This window comes from Battus philenor, unplaced genomic scaffold (genome assembly GCF_028537555.1).
Source record: "Battus philenor isolate CCGP_79_NKW_IND1 unplaced genomic scaffold, ilBatPhil1.0.hap1 SCAF_5, whole genome shotgun sequence".
Lineage (NCBI taxonomy): Eukaryota > Metazoa > Arthropoda > Insecta > Lepidoptera > Papilionidae > Battus > Battus philenor.
Genome location: NW_027181715.1, coordinates 16,886,187 through 16,910,340, shown reverse-complemented (window position 1 = coordinate 16,910,340; position 24,154 = coordinate 16,886,187). Strand labels below are relative to the sequence as shown.

The window sequence follows — 24,154 nt, the reverse complement described above, 5'->3', positions numbered from 1 at the left end:
GTCGATCAAATGAAAATAACAGATTATTAGTTTGTGATAAGAAAAAAATATTCAACGTTTTGTTGTTCTGAAACAATTCTTTTTAAAAATATAGCACTGACCTTTTTCTACCGTCTGTACATCTGAAACTCTATTTAAATGGTTTGTCATAGGTCATCGGTTAATTATTTACAAGAAATGTAACAATTTTTTGAGATTCGGCCAGCTGAAGCCTTCGGCATGGGACTAAATCTTAAAGGCCTCTGTTCCTGTGAAATAAACAATCTTAGAGCTTGAACGGAGGTTCCTGAGGGAGACCACAAACCTAATTACTTAACCCTCGAATAAAATCAAATCCGTAAAAAACTTTCCTATTAATTTATCTACTTTTACGACGAATCGACGAGAGATGTTTCTCTCAACCCCCGGGCTAAGTCATCACGCGGATCATATTTAAACGTAAGCACACGCAAATGACACAGTATCAACACGCTGTAACATTCGTAAGTAAAACTAAATAATTTCTTTATTGAAATAATAGCATTTACCTATAGCAATACGCAAAAGCCTCTGTTGGATTTGAAAAAAGATGTCAAAGAACGATGTTGTGCTAAAGGTACTGCGCGTGAAGGCACAGGGGATGACGAATTTGCCTCCAGGCTATTTGATGTTGACTTAATATGATTTTATGTTATCAGCATCATCGTGGTTTCTGTACAGCCTTGTACTATTCTATAAAGGACTGTGAGAGCGTCCAGCGCCCTTCGACCACCTGAACAAGTTCATCTGTCCACTTTATGATGAACATACTACGCAGCGCTTGCCGATTCGCGGCTACCACTCCAGATCGCCATCTGTTCTGCGCGCTGTGTGGCCTGCTCACTGCCACTACAACCTTCAATAGCTGTAACATTCGTTCGTCTACGAATCCCCTCATTTCTGATTTATCATCAAGATCAAAAGCATATAAAATACATACTAACGCTTTTACTCATCCAAACTTATTGGTGACTCATCTTTACTTCTATAAAAATGTAATACATTCTACGTAGAATAAAGATTTTTTAATTTCAACTTGCATATGTCAGTATATTGTAGTAGTAATATTGTCTAACAAATTGTACCACATTATTTTGAACAATTGTATTTACGAGAACAACGGTAACAAGAGTTTGAAAAGGTCGCTAGGAATTTAGACTTAAACGTGAAAGAATTTTTGCGGAGAAATTCAAAGGCAACATTGCTTTTTATTTATTGGTGTATATTGGTGTATAGTGGTGTAAAACAATAGGTCGCTGATAGGTGCGCCGGCGCGCTCGGTGCACAAAAGGCCGCCGCTATTGTGCGCGCGCGCATTCCGTAGTCGGGCTTAGCTGTAGCTGCTCAAAGGAATAATTACTCCGTTACAACAACAGCGTAATTGTTCTCAAGTATTTCGCAAATTTAATAGAGTAGTTCCACGCGTGGGTGGGCACAGTGGCCTCTGTCGACCGTTTGGCGAGTTTTAGGAAAAAGTCAATAGACTAAAGACAAAAGAATAACAACCTTAATTATTAGCACTCCACTCTACGCCAGGCACTGCCTGTCTTGTGCAGTAAATGATGTACAAATTACATTTATGGCCGGCGTGCAGTGTTAGATAACACTGAATCAACTCGGGTAAAGTGGAGGTATGTACAGAAGAACAAAACCAATTTAAGCAAAATCATACAAGATGTCAAAGAAGTTGATTAAAAATATGATTAAAAAATATGTTTTATAAACAACTACGACACTATTGTCAGTTGATACTTTACATGAAATTCTTGTATAATAATAACAATCTTTGTTTATTTGGTATGTGGTCGTACAGATGTGGCTAAATGCAATAGCTAAAATAATTGTTTCTCAGTAAGCAAACACTGTTGGTTTTTTATTATTTCTATCATTGATAAACGCAGTTTGCGTATTGCAGTTATAAGTTCCTCGGCTTTAAGGTAGATTAGTGCTAAATAATCTTAGCTTCTTAATGATTCTAGATAATTCTATTCTATTCCGCTGTCCGCGAATTTCTTCTGCAGTTCCCTTTTTGAAATTGAATTGTAACATTTGAAGCCCCTTTTGCTCGTTTAAGACTACACGCTATTTTGTAACTGACGAACCCGCTGTACGTTTCAACTTATAGATACCAGATGTGACGCTGAAGAATACGCTGCCAATCGCGTAGACTGCATTCAGCACTTAATTTCGATTTGATTGTGATGGCTCGATTGGTTTCTATGATTAAATTATAATATGCATTACTGGCAGGAAAAGAAGTGGTGTCTGGCGTTTGGCGAAGTCACTTTTAAATTTCGAATCAAAGAATTTAGTGCATACATTAATAATAATAATAAGACGCTTCATAATTAAAATATATCGACTGTCAATAGCTTAATCATAAAAATAAAGAGCATATCAGAAATACATTCAATCAATCAACATTAACATAGCATTGCGAATGCAAAGTAAAATCGACCTTAACATCTTGATATCAAAGATCTTCGATTTTATATGAAGTGCGACGCTACTGAGAGACGACGATGATAATATGAAGGAGTGACTGTAAGCGGTCGCAACTAAAACTCTTGCATTCGCCAAGCGATTTAAAATAATTAGTTCAAACAACATCGAGCTGTCGGCCGCGCGCGCGCCGGCCTCGCGCAGACCGCTCAGAACCATCTCCGCTATCAGCTGTATCTTATCTCGTTATCTTTGATATTATCATAAGCTATATATTACGCTATAAGCGTTTGTATCACAGCAAACAAATACTTGTCGCAATGATTACTTAATATGCCAGTAGACAAGTAAATATTTTATATTACATCACTTATTATGTGTTTAACAAATCTTACTCACGTTCTCTTAGAAATAGATTTGCTTAAAGATCACACAACGAAATAATTCGGAATAAATTCTTAATGTATTCGTATACGGTGGTTGTAGGAGGCAATAGTGAAACCTATGTTTAACCTCGTGAAGAAATTAGATCTGTCAACAGCGAATATCATCTTATAAAACAGTCCTTCCACGCTGCGTTGGTACATTGTACAAGTTTGATCAGGCCAAACACGGTACGAGGGTTGTTAGCCGCGAGCACCATACCCGGGTCCTCTCACCACAGCTCAGTGGACCCGACACCGGCACTGTTGCTATGAAGTATTACCTCTGTATTAGATTAACATATAAAATATTAACAAAAACTACACCAACAATGAACAACAATTCTGTATTCAATGACAAGTTTCTTCCTCTCCCATATGTTATCGAATTCTGATACCAGTGTCAATATAAATAATTATGTTCCATTCATGTACAGATGTTAATAAGGAGTGCGTGAAAAAGGAGGCTCTCTCAGCATCACGACGCAGCTAAGGTGACAACTATTGCAAAGTTTCACAAATCGCCGGCGCATTCCCGTAACGTCTTTCGGAGGGCAGTTCTTAAGAGATCGGCGGCGCGTTATCTGATCGCATAAATATTTATAAACATTTGAGTTGTGCGCGTGCGCAGCGGCGGGCTCGCTCTGACACCTCGGCTTCATAATAACGTTTATTCCTACCGATTGAATTCAAATGAAACTTTTCGGATTATTTGTTATTTACTCATCCGTATTAAAACTTATCGATATATTGTGACACGTTATTGTCCGATCGATTATTTCTTGTAACGGTGCTAATGCTTTCAGAAGTTGTAGTTATGCTATCTACCAAACTGAGCTTCGGTCCTCTCGGCCTTTGAGCTGAAATTTTAAACATATATACGCGACAAGCGGACGAAGGTGAGTTACTGCCCTAGCACATTGGCGAGGAAGGTGATAAACCAAGTGTGTTCACATAAGTACAAAAATTATTTACGATTTACACGATCCTTGCAGAACAGGAGGGACCACATCACCGTTGGCGCCCGAATTCGAGCGCGCAAGAGTGACTTAACATAAAGCAGCGGCCGCGGTGGTCAGTGACACGGTGCGCGGACGCTACACGCGTGACAAGTGACAGCCCAAGCAGAGATCACGAAAGCCTTTGCGCCCTGTACTTCCGTAAAGCGTTCTTTTAATCCACACAAGAGTGAGATTAATAATGATAATGACAGCCTCGGTTTCCAAAAAGCTTTCGAGGTTAATTTAAAGAAGTTTTAGTTTTGTTTGTTTTCTTTTTTGGGAGACTTGTACATCCTGCCTATTAAATGTGTTCGGCGTTCATCCTCCGCACTCGTCTGATGGATCTCAGTAGCTCCACGGGGAGTTTAATAATGGTAAACCTTAAAATGCCCTTCAGCGAATCGCACTGGTATCATCCAGTTTTATATAATACGATGTAATCTTAATAAATCGACAGTCGTGAGAGCGCGTGCCGTTATCTAAACCGCACATTTTAAAGTCATTCCGCACTAAACATGTCCGAATCGGGGCAACTTATGATAATAACAATTTGCGACGGAAATTTGGAGTCAAATCGTTAAGACAGCGTGGCGCGGCGGCTGCAGCACGCGCAGTGCTCCAGCCTGACAAAGGTACCAGGGCACGCAAGCAGCGTGTAATGAGGTATACCCTTACACGCGCTCTTAAGAATAGAAAAATAATGTTCCTAACGAGTTACTGAAGTCCTTCAGAAAGCACAGAGAGTCATATACCAATATAGTATATTTCAATAGACAGGAATCCCACATTACCATATCGTCCTCCTGGAAGCTGAGAAGGAGAAGCGCATTGTTTGAATCTATAAGTAAGTCATTGGTACTATAATGGATTCCGTTCGTATCATCGCATCCGGCGAGCCGTTGTCGGGCAGGATTCCTATAGTTATCATCAACGCAGCGAAATACGTGTGTGCCCTATAGCACTAGGAATAGTTGACAACAATGACAGATGTCAAAACTATTGACATCTGTCAAAAAATTGAACGACTTTGTGCGCCGCATAGTTCACATTGTTTAACTGTGCACGCGCGGCGAGAGGCTCGCGTGATTGGAGCGCGCGCGGCGGGCCGGCCGGCCGGCGGGGCGGCGGGGCAGTGGGACCGGGCAGGGCGGCGGGGCGGAACGACACGCCCACCGCCCCTGGGCGACCCCGCCCGCACTGTGCGCCGGCAGTTCCGTCGCGCGCTCCGCACCGTCCGCACGCAGCCGGTCCCGCGAGCAGTGCAGTGCAGTGTCAGTAGCAGTGTCCCAGTGCGTTCCCGCGGCTGACGGCCGGTGCCGCGATCTCTGTAAGTTTTTGTACACTTATACAGATTCGGGCATAGCTCGCTTCATTTACTATTTCGACGAAAAACGTTATTTCCATCAACCGCTGCACGGTACAGTGAACACCTCGACATCGCACGACCTACGCCCCGCAGTACCGAGAGGTCAGCGTGTAGGTCCCTCAAACTGCCGCCCGTTGTTCACTAACGGCTTGCCGTCGGCTGCGATGACCGTACAATACTGACATACGAAATTAATTTACACACACGAGTTTATAGGTATCTGATGGAACAATAACTTGGAACAGTCCACAGCGCTACCAAACGCTGATAGAGATGTACTCAATAACAGAACATACTCCTCAATCAGTTTCAAAGCCCCGCAAAAGGATGTTCTATCATGTACATATGCTTTACTCTTGGGGTAGTTGCCCGGCGTAGACAGTCCCTTAATATTAATAATGAGGAAGACCTGAAAGAGCTGAAATGTAATAGTGAGTAAGGGTAGGAAGCCGTGAACCGATCTGAACTAAAGACCTCGGTGGGTCATTTCCAGACTACTGGATCATATATTGCCACGCAGAGTGGCTGGCACACGCCGTTGGGTATGTTCTATCATCCCTGGTGATGCTCCAGGGTTGTGGAGCTGCGAGCGCGACGCGGCGCGGCTGCGGTCACATCCGCGTCGCCGGCCGCAGCCCGCGCGACGGGTCGGACGGGCCGGCGGAATTTAATTAAATATATTAGCAATTAATTATTGTAATAAACCTCATTAGTATGTTAGTGAGTCGGCGCGAGGATTAATAATTTCAATAAATCTGCGCATATTTAAAATTTTAGTGCATTCCGGGTCTCTTTTGAGAGGCCCGCTTGACACGCAGCCGCCGCTGACTCATACATCAGCGCTTTGTAATGAAAAATCTGATATTGATTTTGCATTACAAAACGTTGGTATACGCGGCCCGTAGCGCTGAGCAGTTTGGAGTTGCACGAGCGTAAGGCCCGGCTATGGGTGCGAACTCGATGCATGATCACTATTCTAAGACTCAAATAGTTATTTAGTATAATCTATCGCTATAGCACTACTAGGTCTTTAAGGGTAGCCTGGGGTACCTGGGGTCCCTGGACAGTAAAACATTACAGCGCGAGCGACTGTAGCAAGGCTCGTACGGATCAACAGCGGTCGACCAACATCCTAATTAATGCAAATAAATAAAGTTAACAAAGAGAGATATGCACAGACAAGTGTAAATGTTTGTCGAACGACGTCGCTCGGCCAAGTCAATAAGTTCATTAAATGATAAATTCATTTTTCCAATCCCGTTAAATATAATGTAACGATCTCCTGTGGGAGCTGTCGAGCTTACTTCCCGGAGAAAGGTAAACTAAGCGCCTTCAGTGTTTCTACACGATAAACCCGGTAAAGTTAAAAATGACATTAAAAAAGTTCTTAAACAAAAAGTAATAAATAAATAATGGACGTGAATAACTTTAAGTAAAGACATTTGTGAAGGCGATCATAACCGAGTTTACGGTTAAGTTTGTTGCAGCCCTTCGATGCGGGCGAGTTTTGAACCTTCGTAGTGTTTTGTTTAAAGTTGAAGAATTCTAAGTGTTTTGTTTGAAGTTGAAGAATTCTGTTATAGGAAAGCTACTTTAGATATAACTTTAAATAACTGTACTGCAGAAGAAACAAAACGTTAAATAATATAAATAAATTAATAACTCTAGTATTCACCTTTTCAAGTTTTGTTAGGATAAGTCAGTACATTAGCTATCGGATATCCTCGCCAAACTGTCCGGGCCCGTGACAACAATCGTATAGCAACACAGAGGAGCCAGTTCTCATTGTCAATGCGTTACATTCTCTTCGGTTTTTTGTTTTATAACTTTCGCGAATGAGTTTTTTCCGAACCTTTTGCTCCAATATTCTTTTTGTTTTAGATTTTTTTTATCAATAACAATATTTTACACCTTTTTGCGCGCACCTACTTACAATCTAGATGTAAGATATACAACCGAGGCAAGGAACTGTGGGAGTCGTATACACGCTAATTTCCGACTGCCACTTGCGTTTCCCTGTACGACGAATTTGCACGGAGTCATACAACAGAACCCAGATTTTTGTTGGTACCACAATAGATTTGGTGAATGGGCTACTCGATGTACATCATTTAGAAAATTAGCGTGTATAGGACTCCCACAGAACCTTTATTAAATAAGGAAACCATTTAATAGCCTCGCTGTAACGGTTAAGTATTTCTATAATAAAGCATCGAGTGTTGTTTACAAGTTGGTTTGTCAATAAAATAAGTCAATCAAGTTGACGAGCGCATTCGTTACAAGTTATTTAAGGGCGCGACTGTGAGTTTGTTGACGAGGGTGTCGGGGCTGACGCAGGAGGCCGTGCGTCACAGTCGGGCGGCCGTGCTCCCGGCGCGTACCTGTGCCCGGCGCCGCTATTGTCCTCGCTGCGCCTGCGCACAAAGCGGTGACGTCACACATGTCTCCTAGATGAACTCAAACTCGTGATTTTGGCAATGCAGCCCAGACCTCGGTGGACGTGGCACGGCGATCATTACACTCTTTTTTTTGGTTTAGAGGTTCATCCTGCCTAATGGAAACCTCCCCCGCCCTTATTATACTTCTATGCCAACTTTCTCTCTTCAAAACACTTCGCAAATACAAATTCAGGAGCAATTCTGTTGAAGCTTCTATTTGATTCTTCCATCGTTTACTGGACAACCTTTGGTTCTTGGGCTAGTGGAATAAACCACTTTTGAAATCAATATTCTCAACACGGAATTTTTCACATTACGCTATCAAAGCCTTCATTTTTAATTTCTAGAGAACGGAGACATAAGTGCGACGTTGGGTTCATAACATCGTCACCATATTTCTTGCCTTCTTGCCTTCTCTTTTACCGATCACGTTACTTCGTGCAGTAACAGGTGGTATATTAACGACGTTTCAACGCGAGTATTCGTTGTTTTGGAGGGAGTCGACTCGTCTCACAGCTCCACGCCGTCCCTCTCTTTTCGAAACACTTCTGGCGAACAAAACCAGAGGCGATTACATGAGCACAAACTCTTGTTCAGTTCATTCTCTGTCGCTGTTCATTTTTTTTAATTCTCTTTAAGTTATTAGGTATTACGTGGCTTACATTTAGTACACAGTTATATATTATTGTATTTTTATATTATGACAGCACCAACGATTTCATGTCTATATTTTACCGTTAATGAAAATCAGCGCCTTGTGGCCGATTATAGATACATTTGATGTCTTTCACGTGTTAATTTTAAAGTAAGCGAACAGTAAACCATTTTTTATTTTTGTTATTTTAGTTCTATTTATATGCTATGTACATAAACACTTCACATTTTACATCATTTACGCCTTTAGACACACCACGGGTACAACAGTACACTTAGGTTAAAAGTACATTAAAAATTAGCCTGTAAATAATGGTTCTGTTATGTATTCCTTTATAGGTGATACGACATTAAAAATTTACTGTATACTATATTTTAAAAAGAAAGATCAGACCATAATAATAAAGAAATGAAGAGAAAATTGATCGCACATAAGAAGAAACATCTGATTTACTACAAGGCTGTTTGCGTAAAAATACTAAATTATAATTATAATTTTGTTATGGATACAATGAATCATTAAGATGGTTTCGAAACAATATAAGATTTGCTAAAGTTATCGAAAAACTACACATTCTTGAGATACGACAGTGCATCACTACGTTTGTCAAATAACAGGGCGCACGCAGGGAGGCTTTCATGAAGCATCGCAAATGGCGCACGGAACCTGCAGCCCAATAAACTTCGAAAGGTTCCCACAAGAGATTTGGTCATTCAATATTTTATGCATAAATAGCAGATGATGTACTAAGCGACGGCTTTTGAGAAAAGACATTTGAAAGCGATTGAGTGTACAGACTTTTGTGCGAGGTACTCGTGAGTACCAATGCTAGGTTACGCTTCGTATGAACTAAATCCTCGGACACCTGACGCTTTGGCGCGCGTGCCGTCGTGCTACAATACAAAGCTGGGTAAACAGAACCATCGGTACCGAGGTGTAACAAGTTCTACAAGCATCAAAAATAACTTCCTTACGCCCGTGGCCGCGTGAAGCGTCGCAGATCTATGTCCTGCAGGAGTTGAAGAACCATACCGCACATTCAATCCGGTGAGATAGATAGTGCGACGACCCCAACCGAAGTTCTTGAATAAATCCTTGAGCTTAGCTACTATGAATAGTTATAGATGTCGGCTGCTCTGCCATTTCGAAGCTGGTAAAGCTATAAATGTTGAAAAAGTATTTTTCTTGGACAGTAATAAAACTGTATCATATAACTATTATATTTAAAAGTATTGTCGCTCTGTTTGTTTGCAATAGTCTTGTAGGTAGTTATTTAAAACAGCGTATTGCTTAAAACCAAATTGAGCTTTGTGATGACATCGCACAACTTAAAGCCATGTGCGTTCTAAGTGCGCTTTGATTTGAGACGAGCCCACGGCTAAATCAGTCGGTTTTTTATCACTTTTGCAATTCTTTATTCAACAGTTAGAGAGTAGTGAGGAGTGAATCGGTCCGTGGCTTTATTATCACCTAAATTTGATTTTTTAATAAACTTTTTAGATGTATTACACGACGAACATAATGCGCAAGTCAAACTAACCGAATAAACACAAGCACTCCGCGCCATTTTGATTTGTCATCTTTACACAGTCAAACTAAACAACCAAACATAATGTTTCGCTTTTATGTATGTAAAAGTACAAACCGCTGAGGGAAATATCTATCATAGAAATGTAGGTTTCTCGAGGTCGCCAACTACACCGCGATCTTATATGACGGACAAACACACCGTATTGTATTTAATCATACAAGAATAATTTTAAATAACAAAGGAAAACGCGCACGAAATCGAAACGAATGAAATGCAGCGCATTGGGAATGAATTGACGCGTGAGGTTGTTGCTTCATGGCCGCGTCGCTTCGAAGTAAAAAGTTTGTTGTAACGATTTCGTTCTAATTATATTCAGACAAGACTGTACATAACGTGGGTTTTAATATTGTTGTAAATAATAGTATTTTATGACGTGTTTCTTTATTTAGGAAAGAGCATCCAAAAATTACTAATAATTAATTTTATTAATTGTGTTGTGTAAATGTGTATTTGTATAAATTTAAATCTAATATATAAAATTCTCGTGTCACGGTGTTCGAACTTGAACTCCTCTGAAACGGCTTGACTGATTTTTACCAAATTTAATATGCGTATTTAGTAGGTCTGAGAATAGGCTACTATCTATTTTCTATACCCCTAAGTGATAAAGTTTGTTCACACTTAAAATTTTTTTTTTATTTTTTTAACGAAACTTTTTGTTTTTATTTTTTTTATGATACAGCATACAAGAATGCATACAACCATAAATTTTTACCCCTCTACGATCAACCCTTATTTTTTATTTGTAAATTAAAATATAATTTTTTTTTTGCAAAACAACGTTTGCGGGATCAGCTAGTATTCTTTATAAAACTTACGACGGACAACATGTATTGCTGATGTCGAGTTTAGTCTATCACCTGTTCGGTTCATAAAATGCCTCAGACCTGTAAAAAGGGCAAATGGGCAAAATGAACTCTGCATGTCTTTGTGTATATATATTTTAAATTAAATTACACGCATGTATATGTATATGTTTATTAAAACATTCGAATAGCCTGTAAGTACACATTATTCCCGATGTTTCCAATCTTCTGTGAAGTCATTTTTAGTGTAGAGTTACCTTTGACACACAGACCTTTGACCTTATCTTTTAAATCTAAGCATTGTCAGGTTTCCGAACATTATCCGAGATTCAAAGAAATATTTACTAACGCAATAAAATCGAGTCTTTATTTTATCTAGGACTCTTATTGTAGACAATATATGACACTTCCTGGTAATGTTTCGTGGACATAAAAACTATTTTTATGCACGTTGTAATAAACAACAGTAAATAATTTAATTTTTCTAATTGTGTATATCACACCTTGGTTAATAAATCAAAGAAGTCATCTTTTAACTGTAATATATCAAATCTCATTATATGGCAGAGTTGTCTTCTGAACCTTCTTTTGGTATTAAGAAGAGATTAACCAAGTACATCATAAAAACTCCAATTGTTTGATCACAGTACTTTTTATATACGTCTATAAACAATTAAAAACTAAAGAAACAATATATTGATAAGTAAGTACACAGGTTGTAACGTTTCTTCCAAGAAAGTTGCAACAGATATACCACTTAAGTGAACACCGAGAGCCGCCCATAAATGACAAACAAATATTTTTTTACGATCCTTGATCCTTGAAGACGCAACAGGGCGCGGCGCGGGTCGAACTATTGATCCTCGTGTCCGTATATAAAAACTGGCTGACACAGGTACGGGCAGCTCAATTACAATGCAACCACCGCGTCACTTATCCCTATTATTAAGGAAGAATAACATAAAACAAAAACATTTTGTGTTATTCTTATTATCTGGATATAATCTATATCCTCTACGGCTCTTAATATGCAAAGTATTTCTTTCCAAGATAAACCTAAAACCTATTGCTTAGAATATATATTCTTAGAGTATAGTTCTGTACGCAGAATGTCAAAAAAATCCAATACGGTAGAAGCTAGAATCATTTTGAGCTGCCTTCGACGACAGCATTTAACTTAAAACAAAGCTGTGAATTTCGGGTTATGTTTTGTAATCTCTTTCATAACTGTATGTAATCTAGTAGATAGACAATATTTTTATATGGTGAACCAGTCATATTAATTGTATGAAAATGCGAGATATCAGTGATACAAAATGAAGATCTACCGATGTCTTCTTAGCTCCTTCCGTAGTATTAATGTAAACGAAGAAACTCCAACTCGCTTCTGTTTACCACGAACAGGCATGGTCTCTGCGCGTGCCTATTCCGTTTTGATTTTGACCGATTCCAAATCACTTTGTAAGTTGTCTGGCTTCTTATAATTGCATCGTTTGGTTTCTCCAGAGCGTTCCCGGGCCCCAAAGCGCGACCATTGAATGCCCTACTTTGTCAAGTGAGAGTCATATAGCTTCAGAACTAATTCCACTGTTATTGATGTGTACTATATATATATGTTATGTACTATATGATTACCTAGTAATAAATAAACAAAATATAGATCTTTATTTATTCATGCTAAACATTTTCAATGCTCTGTCAGTTTATGACTAGTTAAGCTGTTGTTGTTTACGAGTGAAAACTGCCAAAAAATATCCACGTGATTGCTCGGCCACAGAGATTCGATGGTGAGTAGAGAGCGAGCGCTCGTGTCGACATTTGTCGTCCCAGTGTGACAGAGCGATGACGTCACGCGCGCCCGGCGCCGCCGCCGTGACGTTTCGCACTCGGGCAGCGGCGGCCACCGCGGCCGACATCTCTTGATACTTGCGTCACTCGTCACCAATATTATTACATTTATTCTATGCATAAGAACATGCATACACATAAACATTTCAGAGCGTTGTTTGTGAATATGCAAACAGCTATTCGTGTCCAGTGACCATTGTTAGACTCAATAGTAAAGTTGTTAGTATTATGAGTCCCGGCGTCCTTTAAGCAATAAAAGTAAATATTTGCGAGATAAGCAAGCCGAGCAGTGTGTTAACGTAACAAAGAGTTGGTTTGCAAAAAATTCCGAGGAGCCCCGAGGCGGTGCAAAGTGTTTATTTGTGATGCGGATTAGAGACGTCCATTAGGCAAGTATCGCGGCGGGCCGGGCGCGCTCGGGGGAAAAAAAGTGTGGCGCCTGCGCATTAGGAGCCGGGTTATTTATAGTGGGATTACTGAGTGCGTCTCGCTCGCGCGCGCGGGCCCGCGGCGCCATCTCGCTCGTCCGGCCGCCGTCCGGCCGACGTCCGGACGTCGCTCGCGTGCGTCACGCGGCCGGCGCGTGCCGCTCGCCGGACCCTTTCGCTCCCGAAACCCACCCCGTTGTTTACCCCGCATTGTCTGCCGGGTCCGCCTTTTTATTGCACAAATTTGCCAACTTGATGGATGTCGGGACTCGGCCCGGCGCTATCGATGTCCGTCCACTTAATGCCCGTCACGAAGCTGCTCTATTTTGACAATGGATTGTTTTTTTTTGACGTCGCTTCTAACTTTAACAGTGTTCTGAGCGTGTTCACAGATCGAAGGCACTCCCCTCTGCTATGTCGCTGGATGACTTAGGATTTAATTAATTAATTCTAGAAATGTCCAACAATAATTACATAGATGAATGAACGCAACTAAGTAAAAAAAACCAAACATTTTACTAATATAGTACCTTTGACAGCGATTTTCGCATCAGGCTCGAGGCCTTCAGCGCTGGGATTAAATAGTAAATATAGTAAATATAAGTAAATTGAAATGTTCATTAAGTTTCCATACCGTGTGTTAACACAGGAAAATTTAAATTTTCATTAATGACGTCGTGAATAGAGCTATAGCCGCCAACACTATGGACGCACTTATAATTACGAAGTAATGTACTGTAACTACTTGTAGGTATTTCAAATAATGTAAAATTATTCGGTCATGCCGTGTAAGAGTCCCGCATTTGTCAGTAGGATCGCCAGCGCCCTCACGACATATTGCTGGCTATTCAGACGCACTGCACGGCTAGGACTTACAGGCCTGTCGCGTTGCAAGATAAATAAAAACTTATTTTAACGTATTTCAAAGTGATCTATGGAGACGAAGCACCTGCAACAATTATATACATTTAACCGTAAAATGTACAATGTTAACACGGTCATCGTTTATTTAGCTATACAAGTCTTTTTATGAATTTTCTATTTTTTTTTTATAAAAGACTTATATAAAAGATAAAGGAACTGGTAAACAAATATATTCGCAATTAGTAAAGCCATTCACAAAGTTATGGCACAACCAATGTTAATAGAAATTAATTTTATAAATACATATACACACTCCGAGCGATGACAAAATTATTTCTTCACGCAAATAATAAATCACGCGAACTAGATTGTCTAGAAAAGAAGGCAGACGAAAGCCGCGGCGCATTGCAAGTGTTGGAAAACGATCACTGTTAGGCTCCGATTCCTAAACGTTAACACTAAACTGCGATGCATTACCGTTAAAACTACTCGACTACAATTGTGATTTATACCTGGTAAATACAATACAAAGCATTTCGATACATCTGACAAATATGTACTGTCCAACAGTCTGCAGTCGAACTCCTACCGGCAAATGAATTTGTATTAAAATAATACAATATATTACGGCTAAAAGAATTCATAACCTTAGTGGCTCAAGCATAGGTCATATGAAACATTTTCTCTCTGACGCTGCACCAATCACCTTTATGATTATGGATTTAACTGCACGAACTTGTTACTGTCCGGGATCTTACTTGGAACATTGCACCGGGCTGTGAGTTTTGGACGTAGTCTATGTAATAAATATCTATTTGTATTGGCCAAACATAACTTGAGAATAAACTCTCTGACTTCGTGAAAACTTTCTTTTTTAAAAAAAAACGATATTCAATGCGGCTAATTTCGACAAATAAACTGCAATGTGGTACATTTGCGGCTGAGTTTTTATGGCAACAATCTTGGAAATCCATGTTTTTCAAGCGGCCAATGGTACATTGCTTGCGAGAACTTCTTACTGGCGATTAGTCAACTAGTTTACAGTTAATTAAATAAAAAATGTTTAGATTTGATTGACATAAAAAATACGCACAAAGAAAATTTAACTAACGATGGATGTTATGAATCAAACAGCAGCACAATCAACATTAAGTTTTTTGTTAATTGAATTAATTACTCATTGTCTGTCGAACTAGTATAAATATGTTTGAAATAAATAGTTTTTTTTATTTTTATTTTATGTTTACTATAAAGGTATATGCTGCATATGCAGTACTCGCTGCAGTTGTGACAGCGTACAAAGTGTTTACAAACGAAACCAGCCGCACCTCGGATATCAAGTCAGCAGCGGTCACGTGGAAGAGTCAGCGCGAGTGCGACCAAATGAATTCGTTGACCTTTCGCTAGGAGAGCGACTCGTGCATGACTCACAGCAGGCCGCTTTAATTGCGCCCAAAATTGAATAACAATTAGCAACAGATCGCGGCGGCCGCAGGCGCCTGCAGCCGCGCGGCACCAGCTACACGCCGGCGCGTGCGCGCTGCATCGCACTTGCGAAGCGATAACAGCACACGACCCAGCAGTTCATTCGACCTGCACTCACTCACAGTCATTGAAAGGCAGACCTAAGATCGCCGCGATGTCCGGCCTCGCACTGCCCGCGTTCAACAACTCGCAGCGACCTCGACGCAGCGCGAGTCGTCTAGTCACGTATGACATTTCTAAATTTAAATTTAAAACATCTTCACTCCAGTAGGCATTTCACGCATTTTCGGGTCGTTAATTATTTTAAACAAGGTCAGAGCAGAATAAGCTACGGCTCGGAATGCTGTTCTGGTGAATATAGCTGGAATTCTCCAAAATTAACAAGTCTATTGTAAATATAAATGACAGAAGCGTTACTAGAGATTTTACCGCGACTTATCCCAGCGTTAACACTGTTCCGTAGTATTAGTAATATTAGTCGTAGACATTATTTATATATATTTATTTAGGTACACCAGCAGTGTACATAAATTAAAAGTACTTTAAAATAATATATAGTGTAATAGCAACTAACGCGTCGAGATTCGGTCACGTTTAGGAATATTCAACGTTAATAGGTATTCTTAATTATTATCATTTGAGCCGTAGAACGTCCAGTGCCGTACGTAATCCTCCTTCAAAGGTTGCCAATAAGATCGGTTGGAAGCCTCCCGCAAATCGTTATTCGATGACTTCGACAAGGCCTGTCTACCTCATGGGCGAGCGCCGTGCGAAGCGCTCCCGACAAGTATTTGGTCATTTAATAAGGCGTAATAAGTAATTCAACGACCCGAGCCGTAGTTTCTAATGGCAACTTTAACCTTAGTTATTGTAAAGAGGTCTAATTTAAGTGATTTCCATCTGCAACGCGAAACTCGTTGAAGCTGTAACTGTCAACAGGAAAACTTTAGAAAAACGTCTCTTACTGATTTAGTTTTTGTCCCGCGGCTCTGAGTTAATAATAACGGCCGCGCGTGAACAAGTCAGCGCGTGCAAAGCGACGCGAAGTGCGTAGCGGGCTCGCGCGTTGATGTCTTTTGCACCGCCGACGTCACCGGGGCCCCGCTCGGCCCGCCCGGCACGCTCGTCACACGTTGAGTTATTGCAGCCGGAGAGTAATTGCCGGCGGTATCGCAGGCGGCATGGGGGCGCCCGCATTCCGATCGAGTTCGGCTATGTAGGTGAAAGTGAGATAACCTTCGTCTAATGACGTCATCGCATTTATAATTACAGTCCGTGTAAACTTTAGTTGAAATAGGAAGGTTCAACCGCGCGCAACCGATACCTGGCTGAGACGGATCCGCAGTGTATTTTTACGACACACAACCCGCAGCGGAAATAGTTTGACCGCGAGCAAGCAGCCCCGCGGCGATAGTAGATGCGAGTGAGCGAGATAGAATCCGGAAATGCGATTAATTAGGCCGGACTATCGAGGGGACGATGTGACGTTTCCGTGTACCTGATGACGTCACGCCAAATTAACGCATCGCAGCCTGCAGCGGCAGCGCGGCGGGATCTTTGAAGTGCGCGCGTGGTCTCGTCGAGGTGTTGACGGAGTGCACAGTCCGGCGAGCGCGGCGCTCATTACAATAAAATTACAATTAAGCCGGTCATTAAGTTAAGGCCGCGGAGCGTTCGGCGCTATTATTACAACTTAGCGAGTCGTCACGTATTCGATTAATACCGAAGAAGACAGATTTACTAAAATTATACTTTTTGACTAAATTTTAATTAAGATTCACGAAATTATAATAGCAAAGTGCAAAACGTAGTACCGTTACGCCGCACGGCCGCAGTGGCGGCGGGCGGGCGCGGCCGGCAGCGTGCAGTGGCAACGTTGGCAAGTGTGAACTAACATCGCGCAGGCGCGCGCGCCGCTGCCGCCGCGATCATAATTATTGTTAATTGAGCTATAAATTAGGCAGCGCGGCCGGGGGCAACCGTATGCTACATATTAACAATCACGTCATTACGAGAGGAAAGGCGCTCGCACCTGGCAACAACAGCCTTAGTAAGCGCTCTATATTAAAAGCTCTGCAACGATGAACCTTTGCTCGAAAGAGGAAGCTTTTCATTTATATAAGGTCTACAGAGATCTTATCGATCTACTCGGACGAACTGCGGCGATAGCTCCTGTGTACCGCGACCGCTTGTGAACCAAACACAGAAATTAGTTGAATTAGAAATTAAAATTTAAATACAAAAGTATTAAATTTAAATAACGTTTGACATTAATTACGTAAATTTAAATTAATTATGAATCCGAACTCATAAACGCAGTTGTGTGCGCGGCGCGAGTGCCGGCGGCCACGCATAAGCGTCGCCGAATCTCACACATTCCACGACCCCGATTAAGTTCCATTTTAGGAGCGCGAAACATTCCGGACACCCACTAAAGCCCCCAAATGTGCCCGTTGCCCAATAAAGAAGATAATTAATTAGGCTATCCTTAATATTGCACAAATTTGTGCCGGAATATGCGATTACAATATCGTGGAATGCGTTCTGCTTATCGCAGCGTGTCCTTGTCGGATGCGGCCGCGCGTCCATCCCGACCCCCGCAAACGTCGTCGACGCCCGCTCACCTTCACTTGCGGTAGTTTAATACCAGCAACATCTAAACAGAAAACACTCGATGGATCTGGAAATTGCCGAATTAAACAGGCCACCTCTCCTTTTAGGTTATGCATATATTTTTGTTTTGTTATACGTTTACAGCACCACATACAATCTGGGCAAATGCCATTTGAGAACAGTCGTTACCCCATTATATCAAATTATGCTCCAAGCGTGGAACTATCAGCAAAGCAGTACAGGTTGGTGCCGCGTGGTTGGCGCAGGTGGAGTTATATTGGGAGCACACAGTCCATTAGGGCCGGCCCGGAGCCGGAGCGCGTTGCATTATTCATGCGCGCGGCTAATGTCTCCCCCAGCCCGGCCGCTCTCGGCTCGGTCGCGCGGCTTTATTCTGCATAAATGACGACGACGCGCCGCGCGGCCGTGCGATGCCGTTATGGTTTCTTTTAAATCGATCTCGGTGCGTGTCACCGCGCTGACATAAACCGAGCGGTTTACGGGCGCGCTGCGCACAGTGTGACGCGCCGATAGCGCACCGGCGCATAAACAATTGTGAGTTGTCGCCGCACGAGTGAGGCAGTGCTCGTCGCGGCGAAGGCTGGAGGCTGCGCGTGTGTCGGCCACTCACAGTCACTCAGTTCGTACTTAGACATACAGACAAATTTCTGAACGAGCCGACGTGACGTCCCAGCGGAGGTGTCCGCGCGGCTTATCGCGCGTGGGCGCTGGCGATTTGTTTTCGCCCAGTAATTGATTGTGATCATATCCGCCGCGTTTGTCATCGCGACAGCGACCGCTAATGGCCGCCATTAGTACATTCGATGCTCTCTAATAACGCTTTCCGCCGAAATCCATTGACAAACATTATTACAGCTCTCTCACAACTTTCTTAAAAGCTTCGACGCTAGTACGTCTACTTAGAGGTTTCAACCGCTTTATCTTCTAGCGCTAATGATTGTTAAATTTCCATACCGCATCAAATTGAAATTATACTTTACTAATGTACATCTTAGTTGCTGCAAAAAAGTTTGTCTAATATTCTCACAAGCTCCGAGAGCCATTATGTTCGGTACACTAGAATTGAGCTGAGTTTGTGCCTTCTGGGACACCAGATGGGAATGTTGAGTGACAATCCGAGCCAAGGTCCCATCTCTCTGTGGTCCGATCAAATTGAACAGTTCGGTCTCAATTCAGTGAGTGTTTCCGTGTGCAGCGACGCACCCACTTGTCGTACTAATCAATTAGCGGAGCATCGGTCGCAGCAGAGCGGCCAGACGCGAGCACCCTCCCCCGGCCGCGGCCGCAACAAGTGCCGCCGGCCGCCGGGCGCGTCGCAACCCCGCACTCAAGACACACTTAGACCTTTTCCAATAACTTGCCTCTTGGAATGGGTAACCGTTAGTTTCAAGCGTTCAACTTTAACCCACTCCAATCAATTATTTAAAAACAATTTGTCAGTTTTTTTAAACGAGCAATGCCTTTGTCTTGCAGTGAATGTTTGTTGGCTGACTAGATGATGATAATACAGGGTGATTGTTTATTAAAAAGTTAATATTAGCTTTTACAACTATTTCAAATTACCTGTATGAAGTAATTAATTTAAAATATGTTACAATAATTAATTTTTTCTATTATAATGCGGCAGGTCAATAAAATCTGGGAGAAAAAAACACTCATTAATTTTAATACGTAACATAAACTAAGTTTTAAAAATGCTTTTTTACTGTATGTTATCATTAAATTATTTATTATTTCTGTAAATATTGTTTTTTGGAAATAAATTAACTATGGCACGTGAAAAAAACTTTATGAAACAGCGCTTTTGTTGACGCTGTTATATGCAAAGAATAATATAATACAATGTGTATATATCAACGTTTTCGCTGTGCAACGGTCTCAATCAGACTGAACAGTCTTCGAGTGCAATTGTTTATAATTAGGAGCTCACGTAAGTTAACTTATTTAATATCAACGCGATGCCCTATCTAATGAAGGTACATCTTATGGTTAGATCTCCTCTAATTCAGAAGCGACAGACACAAGAACCATATATGAGTAAATCTCAATAACGGGTCTATTGTTTTGCCAGCGGATATATAACGGATGGCCGCAAGCGGTCGGGCCGCAGGGGCCGGCACAGTCCCCGTCCGTTGCTTATACTCACGCGCTCACCGATCTCCCGTTTATCTTTATTAACGACGCCGGCCATAAATAGTGCTCCGCCGCGCCCGTAAATTATTTGGTGCATTGAGCCGCGCGGGGCGACTTATTTACGAACCTTTTTAATCGCACTAAACGGAGGCATTTACATAATTATCATTTATGGAGAGTGCTTACAAGCGCGCCTTCCGCGCAGCGCCCGCCCGCCGGCGCCCTGCCCGGACCTGTGAGACGGTACGGTACCATCTACACTACCATCGGCAATGGTACTGCACTGCACTCATAGAGTATATACTTTCAATGTATCATGTAAGCTACATTTGTTTGTTTTCTAAGATTATGCATAGCTATTTCCAATATCTTTCATGGACTTATTTTTATATAAAACATATTTTGGAGTCATCTCATTATTTCCTAATATTACTAATAATGAACAACGATTACTTACACAAATACGTTACGTAAACAACTTACTTAGGTTGTAATCTTTTATGGAATACGATATTTTATTTTATTAGATCTTAACACGCCTCTTCTGAATTTTGACTGACGTACAATGTTTGACAGCGCTGGACAAGTGTTTTCATTAAATGTTTGCATGAAAAAAGGCGTTGTTTTTACTACATTCAAAATTATTTAACAATTTTTCTTTTTTAAATCTTTTACCATCGCGTACAATTATATTTAGCTTAGTTCTAACTACGAGTGGAGGCCATCTGAATCTTTTACGTTAAAGTTTTAAACACGACATCTTTGCTGCGGCAGGATGTGCAGCGAGACAGTCGCTGCACCGTAGAACGAACGGGCGAAGTTGAAATCGGTTTCATATTAAGCGCGTTTAACGTTTAATTGTGTCGTCCGCGGCGGCGGTCACAAAGGACGGGTGAACACTAAAGGGGAGGGGGAGGGTGTTGGGATAAGGCGCCGGCGCCTGCGCCTGCGCATCTGCACTCCCGGGCAGTGCGGTGACACACTCGCCGCGAGGGACATGTTGCCCGGTACTTCATAAAGGACGAGAGCTCGGCCTGCGACGCGGCTGTCGTGTCGAGAAAATCGTTATATGACGTTTCTTCGCATTAAAAATCGATTCGTTGGACTCGTTGCGTCTGTTAGGCATTTAGTTTCCTACGACTTTTTGCGTACAGAGTGCAATTAGGCAGGGTAACTGCACTTAACACAGGTTTATTATATAGGTTCACCAGTAGTACACATAAAAGTACATTAAAGTTTCCGTATGAATAATGGTTCTCTTAAGTATTATACAAAAACTCACAATATACTATATTCTAGAAACAAAGATAAACCCTCCAAATCAAAACAAAATCACAAGGTTGTGTATGTAAAAATACTCAATTATAATTCTGTTATGGATACAGTGAACTATTAAAATGATTTGTGAACATTATAAGAGCCGCAAAAGGCGTTTGTTTAAATATTCTGTTATAATAACTATACATTACATTCGTGAGAACTTAATGTATGTCAGATAACGGGGGCCCACGCAGGATATCATGGGGCGTCAATTCAATAATTTTTATGTCAGGTTAACATTTTATTAGATTTTTGCCACAAACACACCATAGATAAATCAAAAAATCTTAAATCCCGCGTGACTAAGTAAAGGCGCTTGAATCGTCGACCAGCTGATGACCTTAAGCATAGCCGTGAAGGTGCAAGGCCATTTGTACTGAACATTGTTCGTCAACAGAAGAACGATAGGAGAGCCCAACTAACAGACGCGTTCTGATCTGCGGACAACTCACAAGAAACTCGAACAATTGCAGATTCACTTCAAAATCACTCGCGCTTCATACGTCCTACTGATTTATATTTAATAAGCTTAGTAAACTTATTGCTGACAGTTTAAAAACACTGCGCGGACCTGTGTAGTAATATCGTTCATAGCTAAGCCTAAATACTGTTCTATAATAAACCTATGTTTTCATCCAATGCCTCGTTTTGAGGCTACTTATCTCATATTTACTATTATTCTTACGCGCAAGGTTTTGTTGTGTATATTCACTGTATGTTTAAGTATTTGCGCGTTCCTAATCTTTTTTGACTTGAATTAATTAAACAATTCAATTGTCTGCCAGTGTTTCAAGCACTATTGCGTAGGAGACATATAGCGACCTGTTTGTACAATGGAATTCCCTCAAGATGATGTTTGATTTATGAGTAGTGAGTTTGCGGAGGTACACGTTGGCGAGTTTTACACAGAAACTAGACAGAGAAGGGCTTCACGGCCAGCGGGCTGCAAATCGGCAGTAAGTCTGTCAACATGTTCATAAATAGATAGGAGACCTCTACTGTTTGAGTAGGGTTTTGTGCCTGTTGAGGTATTAATATTAGTTTATTAAATATTATATACGGCGAATTATCCTTCACCGTGGCGATAGGGTGTCCTGTGGTCTATTGAATTCATTCAAAGTCCAAGTCATATCTCTAAATAAAAAAGATATGTTGTCCGTCCGACGGAGCCAGGAAGAAAAATACATAATGTGCCGTCGCCGAAGATAAAATAGTTTTGATTAAATATCTTATTTACCTTACAAACGGAGTTTGCTAATAAATAATGTGAATTTGAATAATAAAAACCTGTTCACTATGTCGGTTGACGATTCACAAGCGTTTCAATCAATAAAACATATCAATGAGACGTTTTAAAATCAATCAAAATTCGTCGTCCGTCGGTGACACTTTCTCCGACATCCAACAGAATAAAAAAAGCAGTCGCATTAAGGCCATTTATTCGTACTATCGGCTCTAAAAGCGGAGGCGCCAGCGCGGTGTCGCGCGCGGCGGCGGCCCTCAAAGCCCGCCTCGAAAGCCTTTCCGTGTTCCGCGCGGCGCGCCCTTCGCTCCCCGCCCCGCACCGCTGCCGCCACCGCCGCCGCGGCCCCCCTGCGTCCCCCCGCAGCCCTCCGCCGCCCTCACAATTAAATCGATCTGCTGATGAATTCCACTAACGCGCCGCGCCCGCCGCGCCCGCCGCATATCGCACCGCGCCGCCGAGCCGGCCCAGCTCGCAGCCGCGCTGTCATTCCGTAAGCTGAACTGGAAAGTGATGTCAAATGTTAATATAATTACATGTTTGTTGTATTCATTATATTACAAAAACTTACAGCCAAGTTGAACAACAATATGAATACACAAACACGGGAAGTCTATGTTAAGTTTTCACAAATATATATAGGTATACAATATGTTAACTGCTGACTTGAATAGAATAGTTTACAAATGATAAAAGAAAAAATAGATTTGGTTTAGATTTTTTAGAACTATATACAATTCACCAATGAAATATATCTAAGTTTTACATAGAAATATATATATATTTATTCACTTTTTTCTACAGGAGCATCCATAGTGAATCCCATACAAAATACTGGTATATAGGATAACAGATTTTTATTTAACAAACGCACATCAGAGACACGAGCATTTAGACAATTACTATAATTATGAAATACAAGCAATTAAAAATACTGTTGCTTCTATTTATAACATTCGTAATATCATTAAAGGCCGAGAATCATAATTATCATTTGAGCCGTGGGACATCCACGGCTGGACATGGGTCTCACCCATAGATGTACAATAACACCGATCGGAAGGAACTTACGTAAAAAATATATAAATAATACACTCGTTATATACAATAGCAAAAAATTAAATAAAGTAAATTCAAATATCAATCAAACGCGTCAAAACTTCTCGTCCGATTTCGCACAGCGCTGCGCCGAAGATGTCGAAGCAGGCAATCGTTGAGAGCATTCTAACTTGAGGAGAGTTATGCCTTGCGCTGCTGCCGCCAGACTGTGCGTCTATATTTTTTTGAACGGATACAATAAATTACACATTAAATTGTGTTTATTTATTTATTCAAATACACCACATACACACATAGTAGTACATATAAGTTGAAGACACATTGAATGTTACCGTATGTGTTGCTTTATAAGTGACAAAACAGTTAAAATTTACTGAAATACGGAAAGAAAAGCGATCGCA

The 24,154-nt window shown here is 41.2% G+C and overlaps 1 protein-coding gene across 2 annotated transcripts in view; it reads left to right on the top strand.

Annotated features, from left to right (window-relative positions):
* The first annotated feature begins 5,126 nt into the window (after positions 1–5,126).
* The window catches only part of LOC137929317 (GATA-binding factor A-like), a 75,361-nt gene continuing 56,333 nt past the window's right edge, over positions 5,127–24,154 (top strand). For both annotated transcript variants that reach the window (XM_068772198.1, XM_068772197.1), the window contains exon 1: positions 5,127–5,210. The gene's annotated coding sequence lies outside the window, so the exon portion shown is untranslated. The remainder of the gene's footprint in view (positions 5,211–24,154) is intronic.